This window comes from Mirounga leonina, unplaced genomic scaffold, assembly GCF_011800145.1.
Source record: "Mirounga leonina isolate KUSES-001 unplaced genomic scaffold, KU_Mleo_1.0 Mir_94, whole genome shotgun sequence".
Lineage (NCBI taxonomy): Eukaryota > Metazoa > Chordata > Mammalia > Carnivora > Phocidae > Mirounga > Mirounga leonina.
This window is the reverse complement of record NW_023270855.1, coordinates 12560332-12573841: the sequence shown is the minus strand read 5'-3', so window position 1 is coordinate 12573841 and position 13510 is coordinate 12560332.

The following is a 13510-nucleotide window of genomic DNA, read 5'->3' as shown; positions in this document are numbered from 1 at the left end:
AGCTGGTTAGACAGGAACTCTGGATTAATGTAAATCTGACTGCAGTACGGAGGGTGGGTCCCTTAACCTTCGTAAGTCTCCATTTCCTCATCTGGAAGATGAGTGTAATGATAGTTTACACCTCATAGGATTTTCGTGAGAATTAATGAGATGAGCTTAGCACAGGATGTTAATAACTTCATAAAAGCTAGCAGTATGGCTGTTAAGTAGACTTCCCACAGTGCTCAAATACTTGCAGGGATGGAGAATTCACTAGCTTCATCCTTCCTTCAGTTCAGAAAACATCCAGTAAACTGGGAGTGAGGTGACCTTAATTCAAGGCTCTGATCTGTTAACTTTTAAATAACAGCGTTGCTGGTTGGCATCCATCACAGGATAGCTGTAAGGAGCAAATGAGAGAATGTACAAGCTACAGCAACTTATTTTATTTTTATTGATTCCCAGGGCTGAGCAGACCAAACCTTAGCCATCTAGCACAATTATTCTCAAGTCTGAACAAGTTTGGACTTAGGAAAACTAGCATCCTGTAAATGTTGTGAATCCTAATGTGTGTTCCAGGAAAACACATATCCTGTGAAAAAGGTAAAAGGTATTTCTTGGGGAACAGAGTTTCTCACTAAATAAGCCTGGCAAACACACTGTACCCATGACCGCCTCAGAGATTCACAAGGCCTATGGTAATATGAAAGGCCCTGAGAAGTCCTGCATTCAAGAAATCTGTTGGACTTTGCTCACCCAAATTCCTTAAATGTATTTGCCCTTGGAGCCTTCCTGCAGGGAATACCCCTTAACATCTCATCGTGCAGGACATCATTTTTTTTTTAAAGATTTTATTTATTTATTTGACAGAGAGACAGACAGCGAGAGAGGGAACACAAGCAGGGGGAGTGGGAGAGGGAGAAGCCGGCTTCCCGCCAGGCAGGGAGCCCGATGTGGGGCTCGATCCCAAGACCCTGGGATCATGACCTGAGCCGAAGGCAGACGCTTAATGACTGAGCCACCCAGGCACCCCAGGACACCATTTTGGAAATGCTGCCAACACTTGAGACATTCACAAAGGCTTTGCAGTGTCCTCAATCTTCTCTTGCTAAGTATTATTCTTTTAACTATGTTCCATGGTTTTGAGTCTCTTTTACTATCATGATCATTTTTTTCACGTGTTCCATGCATTTGCATTTGATTTTGTCTACTCTGTACTTGAGCACACAATCCTAGGTGTGGTGGACAATTAGACTAGACAAGGATAGACATCCTCTAGTACGCTGGGCTTTGTGTGGCAAGAGAATCATGGAAGAGGAGGAGGGTCACATAGGTCATTGCCAGTCTCTAAGTTTTCTTTGTTTTCAATGCACAAATCTCTCCGAATATCACAAGGCATGCCACCAAGATCCCTGGGGTCACCCCATCTTTGGATCTCAACAGCATTCATCTGGGCAGAGAAGCAAACGTACTGTCCCTCTGTCTGGACACCAGAGGCCCCTAGAGGGCAGTGTAGTCACAAGAATAGATTTTGGCAGCTCGGATTCCCAGGATTTTCTGGGCACTAAGCCTATGGGGCTGCTACTCTGAGGAAGGGCTCTACTCTTTCAATTTATTTTTATTTTTATTTCTCACCGAATGCCTTAGGAATAGTCAAAATGCCAACCGGTGCATAAAGGCAAACACTGAGGAAGGGTAGAGGTCCCAGGGGAAAGATAGCCAGGGCCTCAGAGAGGAGAGGGACCTTCCGTCAGCTGCCCTGTGAGGTGGCTGTGGCTCTCATTTCATTGTTCTTCTCTCTGTTGCTATTATTATGCCTCTGATTTAGGGCTGCAGTTACCAGGAAGGATTCATCTTTATCTTGAGCTGGAGCAAACTTCTTTAAGAGCAAAAAATACCTTAATGTTCCTGGGCTCTGGGTTTTCAAATCTGATAAAAATTTAAAGGCAAAGGGAAAGTGGACGTTTCTTGCAGTAAGTAATGAACTGTTGTATATCATGACAGAATCAATATCCACCATCATGCTGGTGGTGAAGAGCAGAGGCTCAGCCAGTGCCGAGTCTCAGTCTTGCATCTGCCACTTACCGGAAAGGTAGACTTGGGCAAGAGTTTTCAGCTCCGGGAGCCTCGGTGTCATTGGTTAGATACACGGGGAAGCTCTGTCAGCCTCGGTGTCATTGGTAAGATACACGGGGAAGCTCTGTCAACCTCAAAGGATCGTGATGAGGATTAAACACAATGACAGATAAAAAACACCTTGTGTAACAGGAGCTCTCAAAGTGTGGTTCCTGGGCCACCAGTATCACGTGAACTGGGAACCTGTTAGCAATGGAAATGCTTGGGCTCTATGGAAGATCTATGGAGTCAGAACCTGATGATCTGTGATTTAACAAAAGTGATCTGTGTTTCACTCTAGGTGACCTTGAGGCATGCTAAAGTTTGAGAAATGCTGTTGTACAGAAACTGGCTGGTAGATGCACAAAATAATAGTATTTTATCATTGTTGTTATGAATTACTGCTGGGAGTACAAAATGGACAGTCCCTACTCGAAGAGATGAACAGTCCTGTTAACAGGAAGATCAAAGTGTTGCATGTGAAATGACCACAGAAGAGAAGTAGAAATTGAGAGGAAGGAGGAAGGAGAAACGGGTGCTTGCGGACCAGTAAGGCGTGACAAAGCTTTGTGGTGGTGGTGGGCTTAAAGGACGGATACTATTGCAAAGGCAGCTGGACATGAGCAGGGCATTCGGGTTGAGGAGATAAGCAGTAGTGAGAGCTGTGGGTTACAGGGGAGAAGGATCGAGAAGTATTGAGGTGGCAGCTAACTCAACATTTGTTTAAAATTTCTGACCATCCATTATAGGCCAGACACTATCCTGCCTTGTGGATATGGAGATGAGGAAGACCTGGGGCAACAGATTCTTTAAGGCACCTTAAGAATTGTGGAATTGGATGTCCTCCTTCTTACCCTCCTCAATAATATAAATACCATGTGTTGAGGATTTACTATGTATTAGACACTGTTTTGAGTACTTTACATGAATCTGCTCACTTAGTTCTCACAAAAACCTGATAACATATGTATTAGTAGTAGTAGTATTGCCGTTTTATACACAAAGAAGCCATGGCTTAGAGAAGTTAAATAAATTGCCACTAGACATGCAAGTAATTAAGTAGAGGAACTGGGAACTAGGTCTGTCTGATTCTGAGGGGCCCTTGGTCAGTTCTTCTTGAGGGCTGGAGGGTTTGTGTGGCCGAACCGATTGTGGTCACCCAAAATTGCATTTGTTCCTTTCCACTCCCCAGGCCTCCATGCAGTTAGGTGAGGCCGCGTGACTAATTCAGGCCAAAGAAATGTGAGCAGAAGGTACATGTACATCTTCTGGACTCAGGCATTGAATAACCTATACATAATTCTCCAGCTTCTCTTCTCCTGCATGGGTGATCCAGAGAGTAGATTTGTACTCTAGATGTACCATTATAGGATCATGAAGCCTTTGTTGGCTTGCGTCCCTGAGGAACTTTCTGGAGCAGATCCAGGTCTCTGATGGATATGTAGCTTAAGCAAGAAATACCCCTTTGTCAAGTTAAGAGGCTGTGATTTAGGGGTTATTTGTTACTGCAGCAAAAGCCTAGCCTATGTTGACTAATACAGTTAGGGTAAAATTAGATGTATAAAATTGAAAGAATCCTGAATTTTGACCTAAGAAATTTCCAATCTAGTTTATAGGCAAGCTGAACTATTGCAAGTTTTGTTTTTGTTTTGCAAGAAATGGAAAGTATTTTGTCTCTTTTAGAAACTGAAGAAAAGTTAGACACAGCAGTATATATTACATATGGCACTTACTGAGATAATCGTGTTTTAAAATCTTTCCAGTTTGATAACTGAAACCAATCCATCCCGGGATCCTGAAAAATCCAGCATTTGAAGTTTATTCTAAATTTGACTGGCTTCTTCATATACGCAGAATCAATACACACACACACACAGACACACTTACATACACACACAAGCACACATGTGTGTATTTGCACACATCCAAACAAACAAACAAAAAACAAAAAAAAAAAGGGAATTTATTTCATATACTTGTGTGTCCTAATTGTCAGTCTGGGAAAATATGATTACCTGAGACATTTCTCCTAGTTGCCCTGAGGAATGTCTTCAGAATTCAGTCCCCAAAGCAGGACTTGATCCTGAAGTCCACATCCAATCCTTTCTCTTCGCCTTTGGCAGATGAAATATGATGGCACTTGTCTCTGTTGTTCTGGCTGCCAGCATGGGTATGGTACACCTCTTTCCATTTGCTGCGCTCCCTAAAAAATAGGTTGGGAGTTCTTTCAGACCTTTTAGATTCTTGGTGTGAGCTTGAAGCTCAGCTGAGGTGGGTAGGATCCCTGAGCCAGCTGGACTATTCTGGTTTTTATTTTTAATGTTAAACTATAACAAGAACCTCCTTTGAAAGAACATAGTACCATGGTGGATCTTTCAGCCAGGTAAAAGTTCAGGAGCCAATTGCCAAGGGAAAGTGAAAGACAGTGGGAGAAGGAGGTGTTATTTAAACATTCATGTATAGACCAAATAGGTCCAGGATCAACATATTCATTTATATGGGGATCTATAACTGGGAAAAATCACATTTCAACAATGAGTATATTCATAAAGAAATTCAAATGTGGAATAAATAGTGGTTGTTTATTTGGTTTTCACAAAGCCGAAGTTTATTGAGATGTGGAATGCTAAGGGGCAGCTGTGTTATTAAACAAATATGCCACAGAAGAGACCAAGGGTGGGGTGATCTTTTGTCTAAACTGGGTAAAGAGTTGGCCATATAGCATTAGAAGTTCTAGGATGGAAGCTGGGTGTGTTTGGACCAGCATGGCAGAGGGGCCAAGAAGATATAACGTCAGATCTTGGGTTGGGAGGTCCTATGCATGTCAATCAACATTCGTGGACTTCAGTCCCCTCACCTGAGAAAGAGAGATTGGGTCATTTATTCAATAAATATCTATGTATTTTGAATTTCCTGAATGCTGGGGATATAGCAGGGGAATAGGATCATTGTGGTTGTGCTCTCACATAAACAATCAGATAAATGAACCAGCTATTTTTGGTTAATTAGCACTTCTATGAGAAAAAAAAAAAAAAAACAGGTTGAAGAGATAGAAATAACCAAGGGGTAGGGAGGTAATTTAAGTTGAATTTGAACAACAAGGGAAGAGAGCTATGTTAAGTTCTGAGACTGAGACCAGGAGCAAGAAATGTGCTAGAAGCTGAACAGGCCAGGGAGCAGAAGAGGTAGGAGATCTGGATGGGGAGCAGGCAAGCTACAAATGCCATAGGGCCATGCCAACCATGGTGAGCTGTTTGGATTTTAAATGACATTTTATTTTATTTTATTTATTTATTTTTTGAGAGCTAGAGAGAGCATGCATGTGAGTGAGGGAAAGGCAGAGGGAGAGGGAGAGAGAATCCCAAGAAGTCTCCATGCTCAGTGTGGAGCCCAATGTGGGGCTCGATCTCACCACCCTGAGATCATGGACTGAGCCAAAATGAAGAGTCTGATGTTTAATGGACAGAGCCACCCAGGTGCCCCATGAGCTGTTTGGATTTTATTCCAAGTGCAATGGGAAGCCATTAGCAGGCTTAAGTAGAGGAGTGACATGATCAGACTTCTACATTTTTAAAAGGCTTATTCTGGCTGCTTGCCGAAAACAGATTATTGAACGGCCAAGAGTAGGAAGGGCAAGACAAGTTAGGAGGATCTTGCAGGGTCCCAATATTGCATTGGGATCAGGGGAGGCAGAGGAATTTTATTTATTTATTTATTTTTAAAGATTTTATTTATTTATTTGACAGAGAGAGAGACACAGCGAGAGAGGGAACACAAGCAGGGGCAGAGGGAGAGGGAGAAGCAGGCTTCCTGCAGAGCAGGGAGCCAGATGTGGGGCTCGATCCCAGGACCCTGGGATCATGACCTGAGCCGAAGGCAGATGCTTAACAACTGAGCCACCCAGGTGCCCCAGCAGAGGAATTTTAAAATCTGCCTCCTTGTGTCTGGCTAAAATAAAACAAAAAATACATCCCACACTCCCAACCAAAAACTCACAAGGAACAAGAATGTTCACTCTTTGAGATGCATGTGCCATTTACTGAATCAGAGATGAAACAGAAAGTCATCAAAGCTCATTATTAGTAAATATCTCAATCATGGTGTGAAGAGTGATGATTCCTTTTTTTTTTTTGGGTATTGATTTGGCCAGAGGACAGAAATCATGTGAATATTTCATATAGAAGCTCTTTACATGGAGACAGTTGGATGCCTAGGTGATGGAAGGACTGATTGCCAAGCAGGGGACAGTGAGGCCCCCAGCTATCAGAAGGGTGGGAAACCCCTAGCACCCCACAGCTCGAGGGGCAAAGGCAAGAGATAGTACACCTGGAGCCCAGGGCCTGGGTCACCCCGGGAAGCTGGTGGGACTGAGTGGGCATATCTGCAGGAAGGAGACACAAACTCTACCAGAGGTGCGCGGGAGAAATTAAGCCTGGCTGTTCTCTCTTCCTGCCTTTCAGTCTTTTGCGAGAGCCTCCCATTGGCCAAAGCCACAGGAAACAAGCTGAGGGGGCACCTGGAAACCACATCCTGCAGGCTTTGCTGTGATGCAGTGGACCTGGGGACAAATGGGTCCAGGATCAACGCAGCCCTATCTCTAACCCCTGCATTAACAAAGCTGCAGGTAGTGCCTCCTCGACTTGGGAAGAATGGACAGTGGAGGCAAGCAACCCCCTATAACTGTCTTAGCACAGTAAGAGTTTAGTTTTCCCTCCCATGACAGTTGGATGCAGGTGTTCCTGATCGGTGAGTAGCTCTTCTCCATGGAGAGATTCAGAGTCTCACCCTCCCTTAAGCTCAGAATCCTTTTCATCTAGCTAGCAAGAGGGGAAAGAAAGCACGGAAAAACCTCATCAGTTTCTTTATTTAATCCTCACAACATCTCTATGAAGTGGGCACAATTATGCTGTTGAGAACAATAGGGGTACAGAAAGGTTAATTAACCATTTGAAGGTCACACAGCTAGTAAATGATGGAACTGAGATTTCTGACCGAAAGAATGAAGAGCTACGTAAGAAGGGTGATCGACAGCAAATTGGCAGATGATTCATTGCTGAGAGTGGCTTACGTCTCAAAAAAGAGAAAGAGATTTGGAAAAACAGCGCCAAGAGTCCTAAATCAATAGGATGAAACTGAATGGGGGAACATATACACACTTGCCCTTAAACTCAGAAAAACTACTTTGAAAATGTAATGTTTCTGCTCTCCCTTGGATCTTTATTTTAACTGTGTGGATGTATACTTTTTTTTCATTTCTAGGCTGACAGTCATTTCCGAAATAAACAAAGTATAAATTAAAAATAAATGCCTGCATACATGTTGGATGAGTAACACCTGGTTTAAGAGAGGTACAAGAAATGAATTAAAGGTCTTAGTTGTCTTTGAGCTTATTATGAATCAGCAGACTGGAGGTGGCATTCAAAAGAGGACTTCCATCAACAGAAGCTAAGCGTCCTAAACAAGGGAGGTGAAAATCTTTATCTACCTGGCCCAACTCGTGTTTGGTTCAGAGCGTCACATTTGAGGAAGAACAGTGACCCACTAGAATGTTTCCCAAAGACAGTAACAGTGATGGAAAATGATCTTGAACCCTGGTCATATAAGGATGGGTTAAACTTAGGAGCAGGAAGGTTAGAGGAAATGTGATCTGGAGAGACAACAGTGCAAGCAGTAGGTTTTCTCTGTGGGCTTCAGGGGACAGAGCCTATAGCTAGAAGCCAAAGGAAACATGATTCTAACCCAATGTGAACAAGAAGTTTCTAACAGAAATGGAATGGGCTAAGTGTTAAGGACCAGCCCCTCAAAACTAAGACCGAATAAAGCTCATGAATGATTTGGGGAGATGAAACTCCTTAACATATTTCGAGAGGTCCTATGTGTCTGGTCCCTGCTTTACTCTCAGAATACGTGGTTTGCTGTGCTCCTCCTTGTCTCTGCATTCCTGCCCCAATGGCCTTCTTAGTCCTTTATATACATACTGATTTGTCCCACCACAGGACATTCGCTTATGGTTTCCCTCTACCGAGAACATTTTTCTACTTCTTTCTTTCTTTCTTTTTTTTTTTTTAAGATTTTATTTATTTATTTGAGAGAGAGAGAGAGAGAGAGCAAAAGGTAGAGCACGAGCAGGGGAGAGAGGGAGAAGCAGGCTCCCAGCTGAGCAGGGAGCCCGACGCGGGGCTCCATCCCAGGACCCTGGGATCATGACCTGAGCTGAAGGCAGACATTTAACGGACTCAGCCCGCACCCCATTTTTCCATTTCTTTTTGATACTAGACATCCTAGTAGGTGTGAGGTGATATCACATTGTGTTTTTGATTTGCATTTCCCTGATGATTAGTGATTTGATATTAAATAAATTAATAACATGAAGTCCTTTGGACAGGGCTTGGCACATAGTAAGCATTCTGTAAGTTTTAATTATTTTTATTATTTAGTGTACTCTAGGCAATGTGATAGGTACTTAAATACAATATTGTACTTAATCCTCTTATTAACCCAGTTGAGTAGTTACTATAGTCACTCCTGTTAGAGGTTAAATGACTTGTGCAGGTTCTCATAGCCAGTAGTTTGGAGTTTGCAAGGAGAGATAATAAAAGGGCGTTCCAGGCAGTGGGAATGGCGTGAACAAAGGCCTGGCCTATTGCATGCACAGTGAGTCAAGGTAGTCTAGGATATGTGTAGGGTCGCATTAGGGGAGGGGGCAATATAGACCTCATCTCTCATTCCCTCTGTTGCTAAAATATGGTTCATTTCCTAGAATCCCTCACTGTACCCTGGCCCTGTCCCTCTCCTGGTGGGGCTCCTATTTCTCTATCCTGCAGTGTGACTGGCTGGCCTGCCTTACATATTTGTTCCTGACACGTCCCACGAAAAGTCATGCTGCTCTTCAGAAGCAACTGGCAGCTGCACCTCCATTTCTGTAGAAAGGAGGGAATTGAGAATCCCTCTTGTGTAGCACCTTTGCGCTGCAAGAGAGCCGTCGTAGTGACAAGACCGTAGCTGGCTGCAAGATTTCTTCTCCTGTGCCTGGGCTGTGGAGGGCCGCTCATTGCTTCTGAAGTGTCTCCAGAAGAGAACCAAGGTATCTTCTTACTCCTTTGAATTACAGCTACATTTCAGGACCCACTTGACGTGATAGTACATAAATGGGACATTTGCATAATGTATTGAATTTCCAGTTAAACCTTAATGATAATTAGTTGAACTGGATTGTCCCGTAGGAAATGAAGATATAATGACTGTTACTCTCCTTGAGTCTAATGCTATAAAATGTAAAGCAATTTGGGGGGAAAATTTTTGCCTGCATTTAGTCTCCTCGTCTAATCTGCTTTCATAATCTTTTGCATTAACTAACATGCACAAAGATTCCCCAAGGAATGAACACTCACTTGTGTATTTAGAGCCTTAAAGAACAAGTAGGCCCTAGAAAGAGCTCCTTAGGATAATCTTTGCGTTTTTCTTAAATCTATCTGCCCGCCGAAGAGTAGCAAGCTTCCATTTTAATGTACTTCTAGAACAGAAATTTACGTTTCTTAAGATTTTTAAGTGTCCATTAAATAACCAATTATGTCAAGCCATTTTTCTGACAGTAAAATAATTTGGACTATCCCTTATTAAAAGAGGACTCTCTCCTCCTGTCTCTCTGCCGTGTTAGGACTCCTTGGAGGTCTTGAGCTCTGCAAAAGATTCTGCCTGTACCCACTTTAATTTGCTCTGTGTGATTCAAAGTAAAAACAGCATTAAACTTTAAAATAGGCAAGAAGAAGTCCAGCAAAGTTTGATTGTCCCAGGGGTGGGAATTCATATCCACAGCCGTCTGACTTCTGGGGGGCCAATGGAACGTGAGCAGGTCACTGACTGTGTCTGCTTATACTCTGCTATACGATCCATGGCAACATTTATTCCTGTTGTAACTTAGTGGTTGTCTGCATAATTATTTTCTCATTCCTTTTCTTCTTTAGATTATAATGTCCTCGAAGGCAGGAAACCTATCTGCGCACTATTGTATCCGCAGGATATAGCACAGAACCAGAGCTTGGAATAGAGTGTGTGCTCAATCAATATTTGTGGGAAGAAAATAGCTAACATTTATTGATCGATTATGTAAGGCACATTTCTAGGTGCTTTATCTAATATGCCATATACTCTTTTTTTTTTTAATTTTTTTTTTTTTTAAGATTTTATTTATTTGTGAGAGAGAGAATGAGAGACAGAGAGCATGAGAAGGAGGAAGGTCAGAGGGAGAAGCAGACTCCCCGCCGAGCAGGGAGCCTGATGTGGGACTCGATCCTGGGACTCCAGGATCATGACCTGAGCCGAAGGCAGTCGCCCAACCAACTGAGCCACCCAGGCGCCCTATGCCATATACTCTTTACAATAACCCTTTAAATATTCATTTTCTTTACAGGGCATTGAAGCACAGTGAGGTCAAAAATATAACCAACTTCACACTGTAGTAAGCTTCCTTCGGTTTTAACATTCTAGGACTTTAAATAGCTGTGAGGTGTTCTCTAGCTGGTTGGAATACTGGGGTCCATAGTAGCTAGCAGGAAGGTAATTGACCTGAAGCACTGATAGATCATGGGAGAGTACTTGTTCTACGGTGACATTGCCAAAAATAGTCCAGATGCCTACTGCTTGAAGAAAATTTGACCTCCGTTTTCTTGCTGTCTTTGAAAGTTTGAAAATTCCTAATCTTAAGGGAAAATTGTAGAGATTACTGCTGTAGAATTGCAGGCTAGATCCAGAACAGTACATGGATGGAGCCACAAATTGCTTCTAGGCAAGAAAGAAATTCCAGTTTTGATGTGGGTTACACCTTTGGAAAATAACACTGCCTATTGCTACTTATGTAACAAGATGTTGCAGATTCTCAGATCCCCATCTCCTGTCCTCTTCACTTAAGTGTATGGTTCTAAGTTCCAAAGTCTTTGCGTGGTGCAGGGTCACCATGATCTTGACTCAAACTCCTTTTGGATCCCTTTTTTCCCCACTTTCCTCCACCCATTTGCTATCAGTCAAGACTTTCTGTCTCGGGAGTTTTCTGAGCAACAGAAAAGTCAACTCAAAACTGCTTGAGCAAAAGAGAATTTACTGGCTGGGTTTTGGGAAAAAGTTTATTGGCAGAACTAGCTTTATTCAGGGGCTCAAATGATGTCCTTGTGAATCTGGTGTTTTCTCAGATCTGCTTTCCTCTGGGAGCAGTTAGTTCAGGCAGGTTCTTCCCATGCAGTAGCCCTAATACCCCTGGGCTTGCAAACTGTCCTCTTAGCAGCCAGAAAAATCAAAACTGCTTCTTCAGTATTAGTTAGCATCATGCTAGCTACTGTAACAAGCAAGCCCCTACAATTTATTGTCTTAGCACAATAAGAACTTATTTTTCTCTCACATGATGGTCGCACACAGGTGTTCCTGATTATCATGAGCCCCCCTCCCCCCCACCCCTGGCACACTCTCACCAATATTCGTCACCTCCTTTCTTTTTGATAATAGACATCCTAATAGGTGTGAGGTGATACCTCATTTTGGTTTTGATTTGCATGTCCCTGACAATGAATGGAGTTGAGCAACTTTTAATATACCTGTTGGCCATTTTCATGTCTGTTTTGGAAAGAAATATATTCAGATCCTTTGCCCATTTTATTTATTTATTTATTTAATTTATTTTTTAAAGATTTTATTTATTTATTTGACAGAGAGAGACACAACGAGAGAGGGAACACAAGCAGGGGGAGTGGGAGAGGGAGAAGCAGGCTTCCCGCGGAGCAGGGAGCCCGATGTGGGGCTCAATCCCAGGACCCTGGGATCATGACCTGAGCCGAAGGCAGACGCTTAATGACTGAGCCACCCAGGCGCCCCCCTTTGCCCATTTTAAAATTGGGTTATATATTTTTGTTTTTATTTTTCTTGCAATCAAGTTGTAGGGATTTTTATATATTTTAGACATTAATCCCTTATCAGATATATAGTTTGCAAATATTTTCTCCTCTTCCATAGATTGTCTTCTCATTTTGTTGAATGTTTCCTTTGCTGTGCAGAGCTTTTTACTTTAATGTAGTTCCACTTGTTTATTTTTGCTTTTGTTGCCTATGCCTTTGGTGTCATGGTATCCAAAAAAATCATTGCCAAGACTAATATCAATGTTTTTTTCTAGGAGTTTTACAGTTTCAGGCCTTATATTTAAGTCATTAACCATTTCAAGTTAGTTTTTGTGTATGGTGTGAGATAAGGGTCTGATTTCATTCTTTTGCAAGTGGATATCGAGTTTTTCTAACACCAATAATTGAAGAGATTATTCTCTTCCCACTGTGTATCTTGTGCCCTTATCAAAGATTAGTTGACCATATATGTGTGGGTTTATTTCTGTTCCATTGACCTATGTGTTTGTTTTTATGCCAATTCCATACTATTTTGAATACCATAGCTTTGTACTCTAGTTTGAAATCAGGAAGAGTGATGACTCCAGATTTATTCTTTCAGGTCAAGATTGCTTTGGATATTTGAGGTCTTTTATGTTCTCATACAAATTTTATGACTTTTTCTGTTTCTGTGAAAATGCCATTGGTATTTTGCTAGGGATAGCATTGAATTTGTAGATTGCCTTGGGTTGTATGAACATTATAACAATATTAATTCTTCCAAACCATGAACATAGAATATCCTTCCATTTATTGCTATCCTCTTCAGTTTTTTTCACCAATGTTTTTATGGTTTTCAGCATGTAGATCTTTGAACTCTTTGGTTATTGTGTTGAGATATATTCATTCTATACCTAATCTGTTGAGAGTTTGTATCATGAAAGGATATTAAATTTTTTCAAATGGTTTTTCTGCATCTATTGAGATTCTTCATTCCGTTAAGGCAGTGTGTCATGTTTATTGATTTGCATATGTTGAACAACTTGATCATAGTGTATGATCCTTCTAATGTGCTTTAAATTCAGTTTGCTAGTATTTATTGAGAATATTTGCATCTCTGTTCATCAGAGTTATTGGTTCGTAATTTTCTTTTCTTGTTTGTCCTTGTCTGGCTTTGCTATGAGAGCAATGCTGGGCTCATAAAATGTGTTTGGAAGTGATTCCTCCTATTCTATTTTTTGAAAAAGTTTGGGAAGGATTGACATTAATTCTCTAGGAGGGCATACATTTTTGATTGTCAGCTGTCAGTCTCTGTCACAAATTTCTAATAATTCCAACCAAAGTCTCTGAAGTTAAGTTTTAGGCTGAATTGTGTCATTCTTGAATTAATAACTGTAACTAAGGAGATGGAATTCATTCATTCATTTTGTCATCCTTTAGCAATAATTGTGCCTCAGATAAACCTCATTGGCTATGATACTGTCACTGTGCAAAGCTCATCATTGTCATTCATTAAAAAATATTCACAACAACTATTATGTGTCAAACGCTATTTT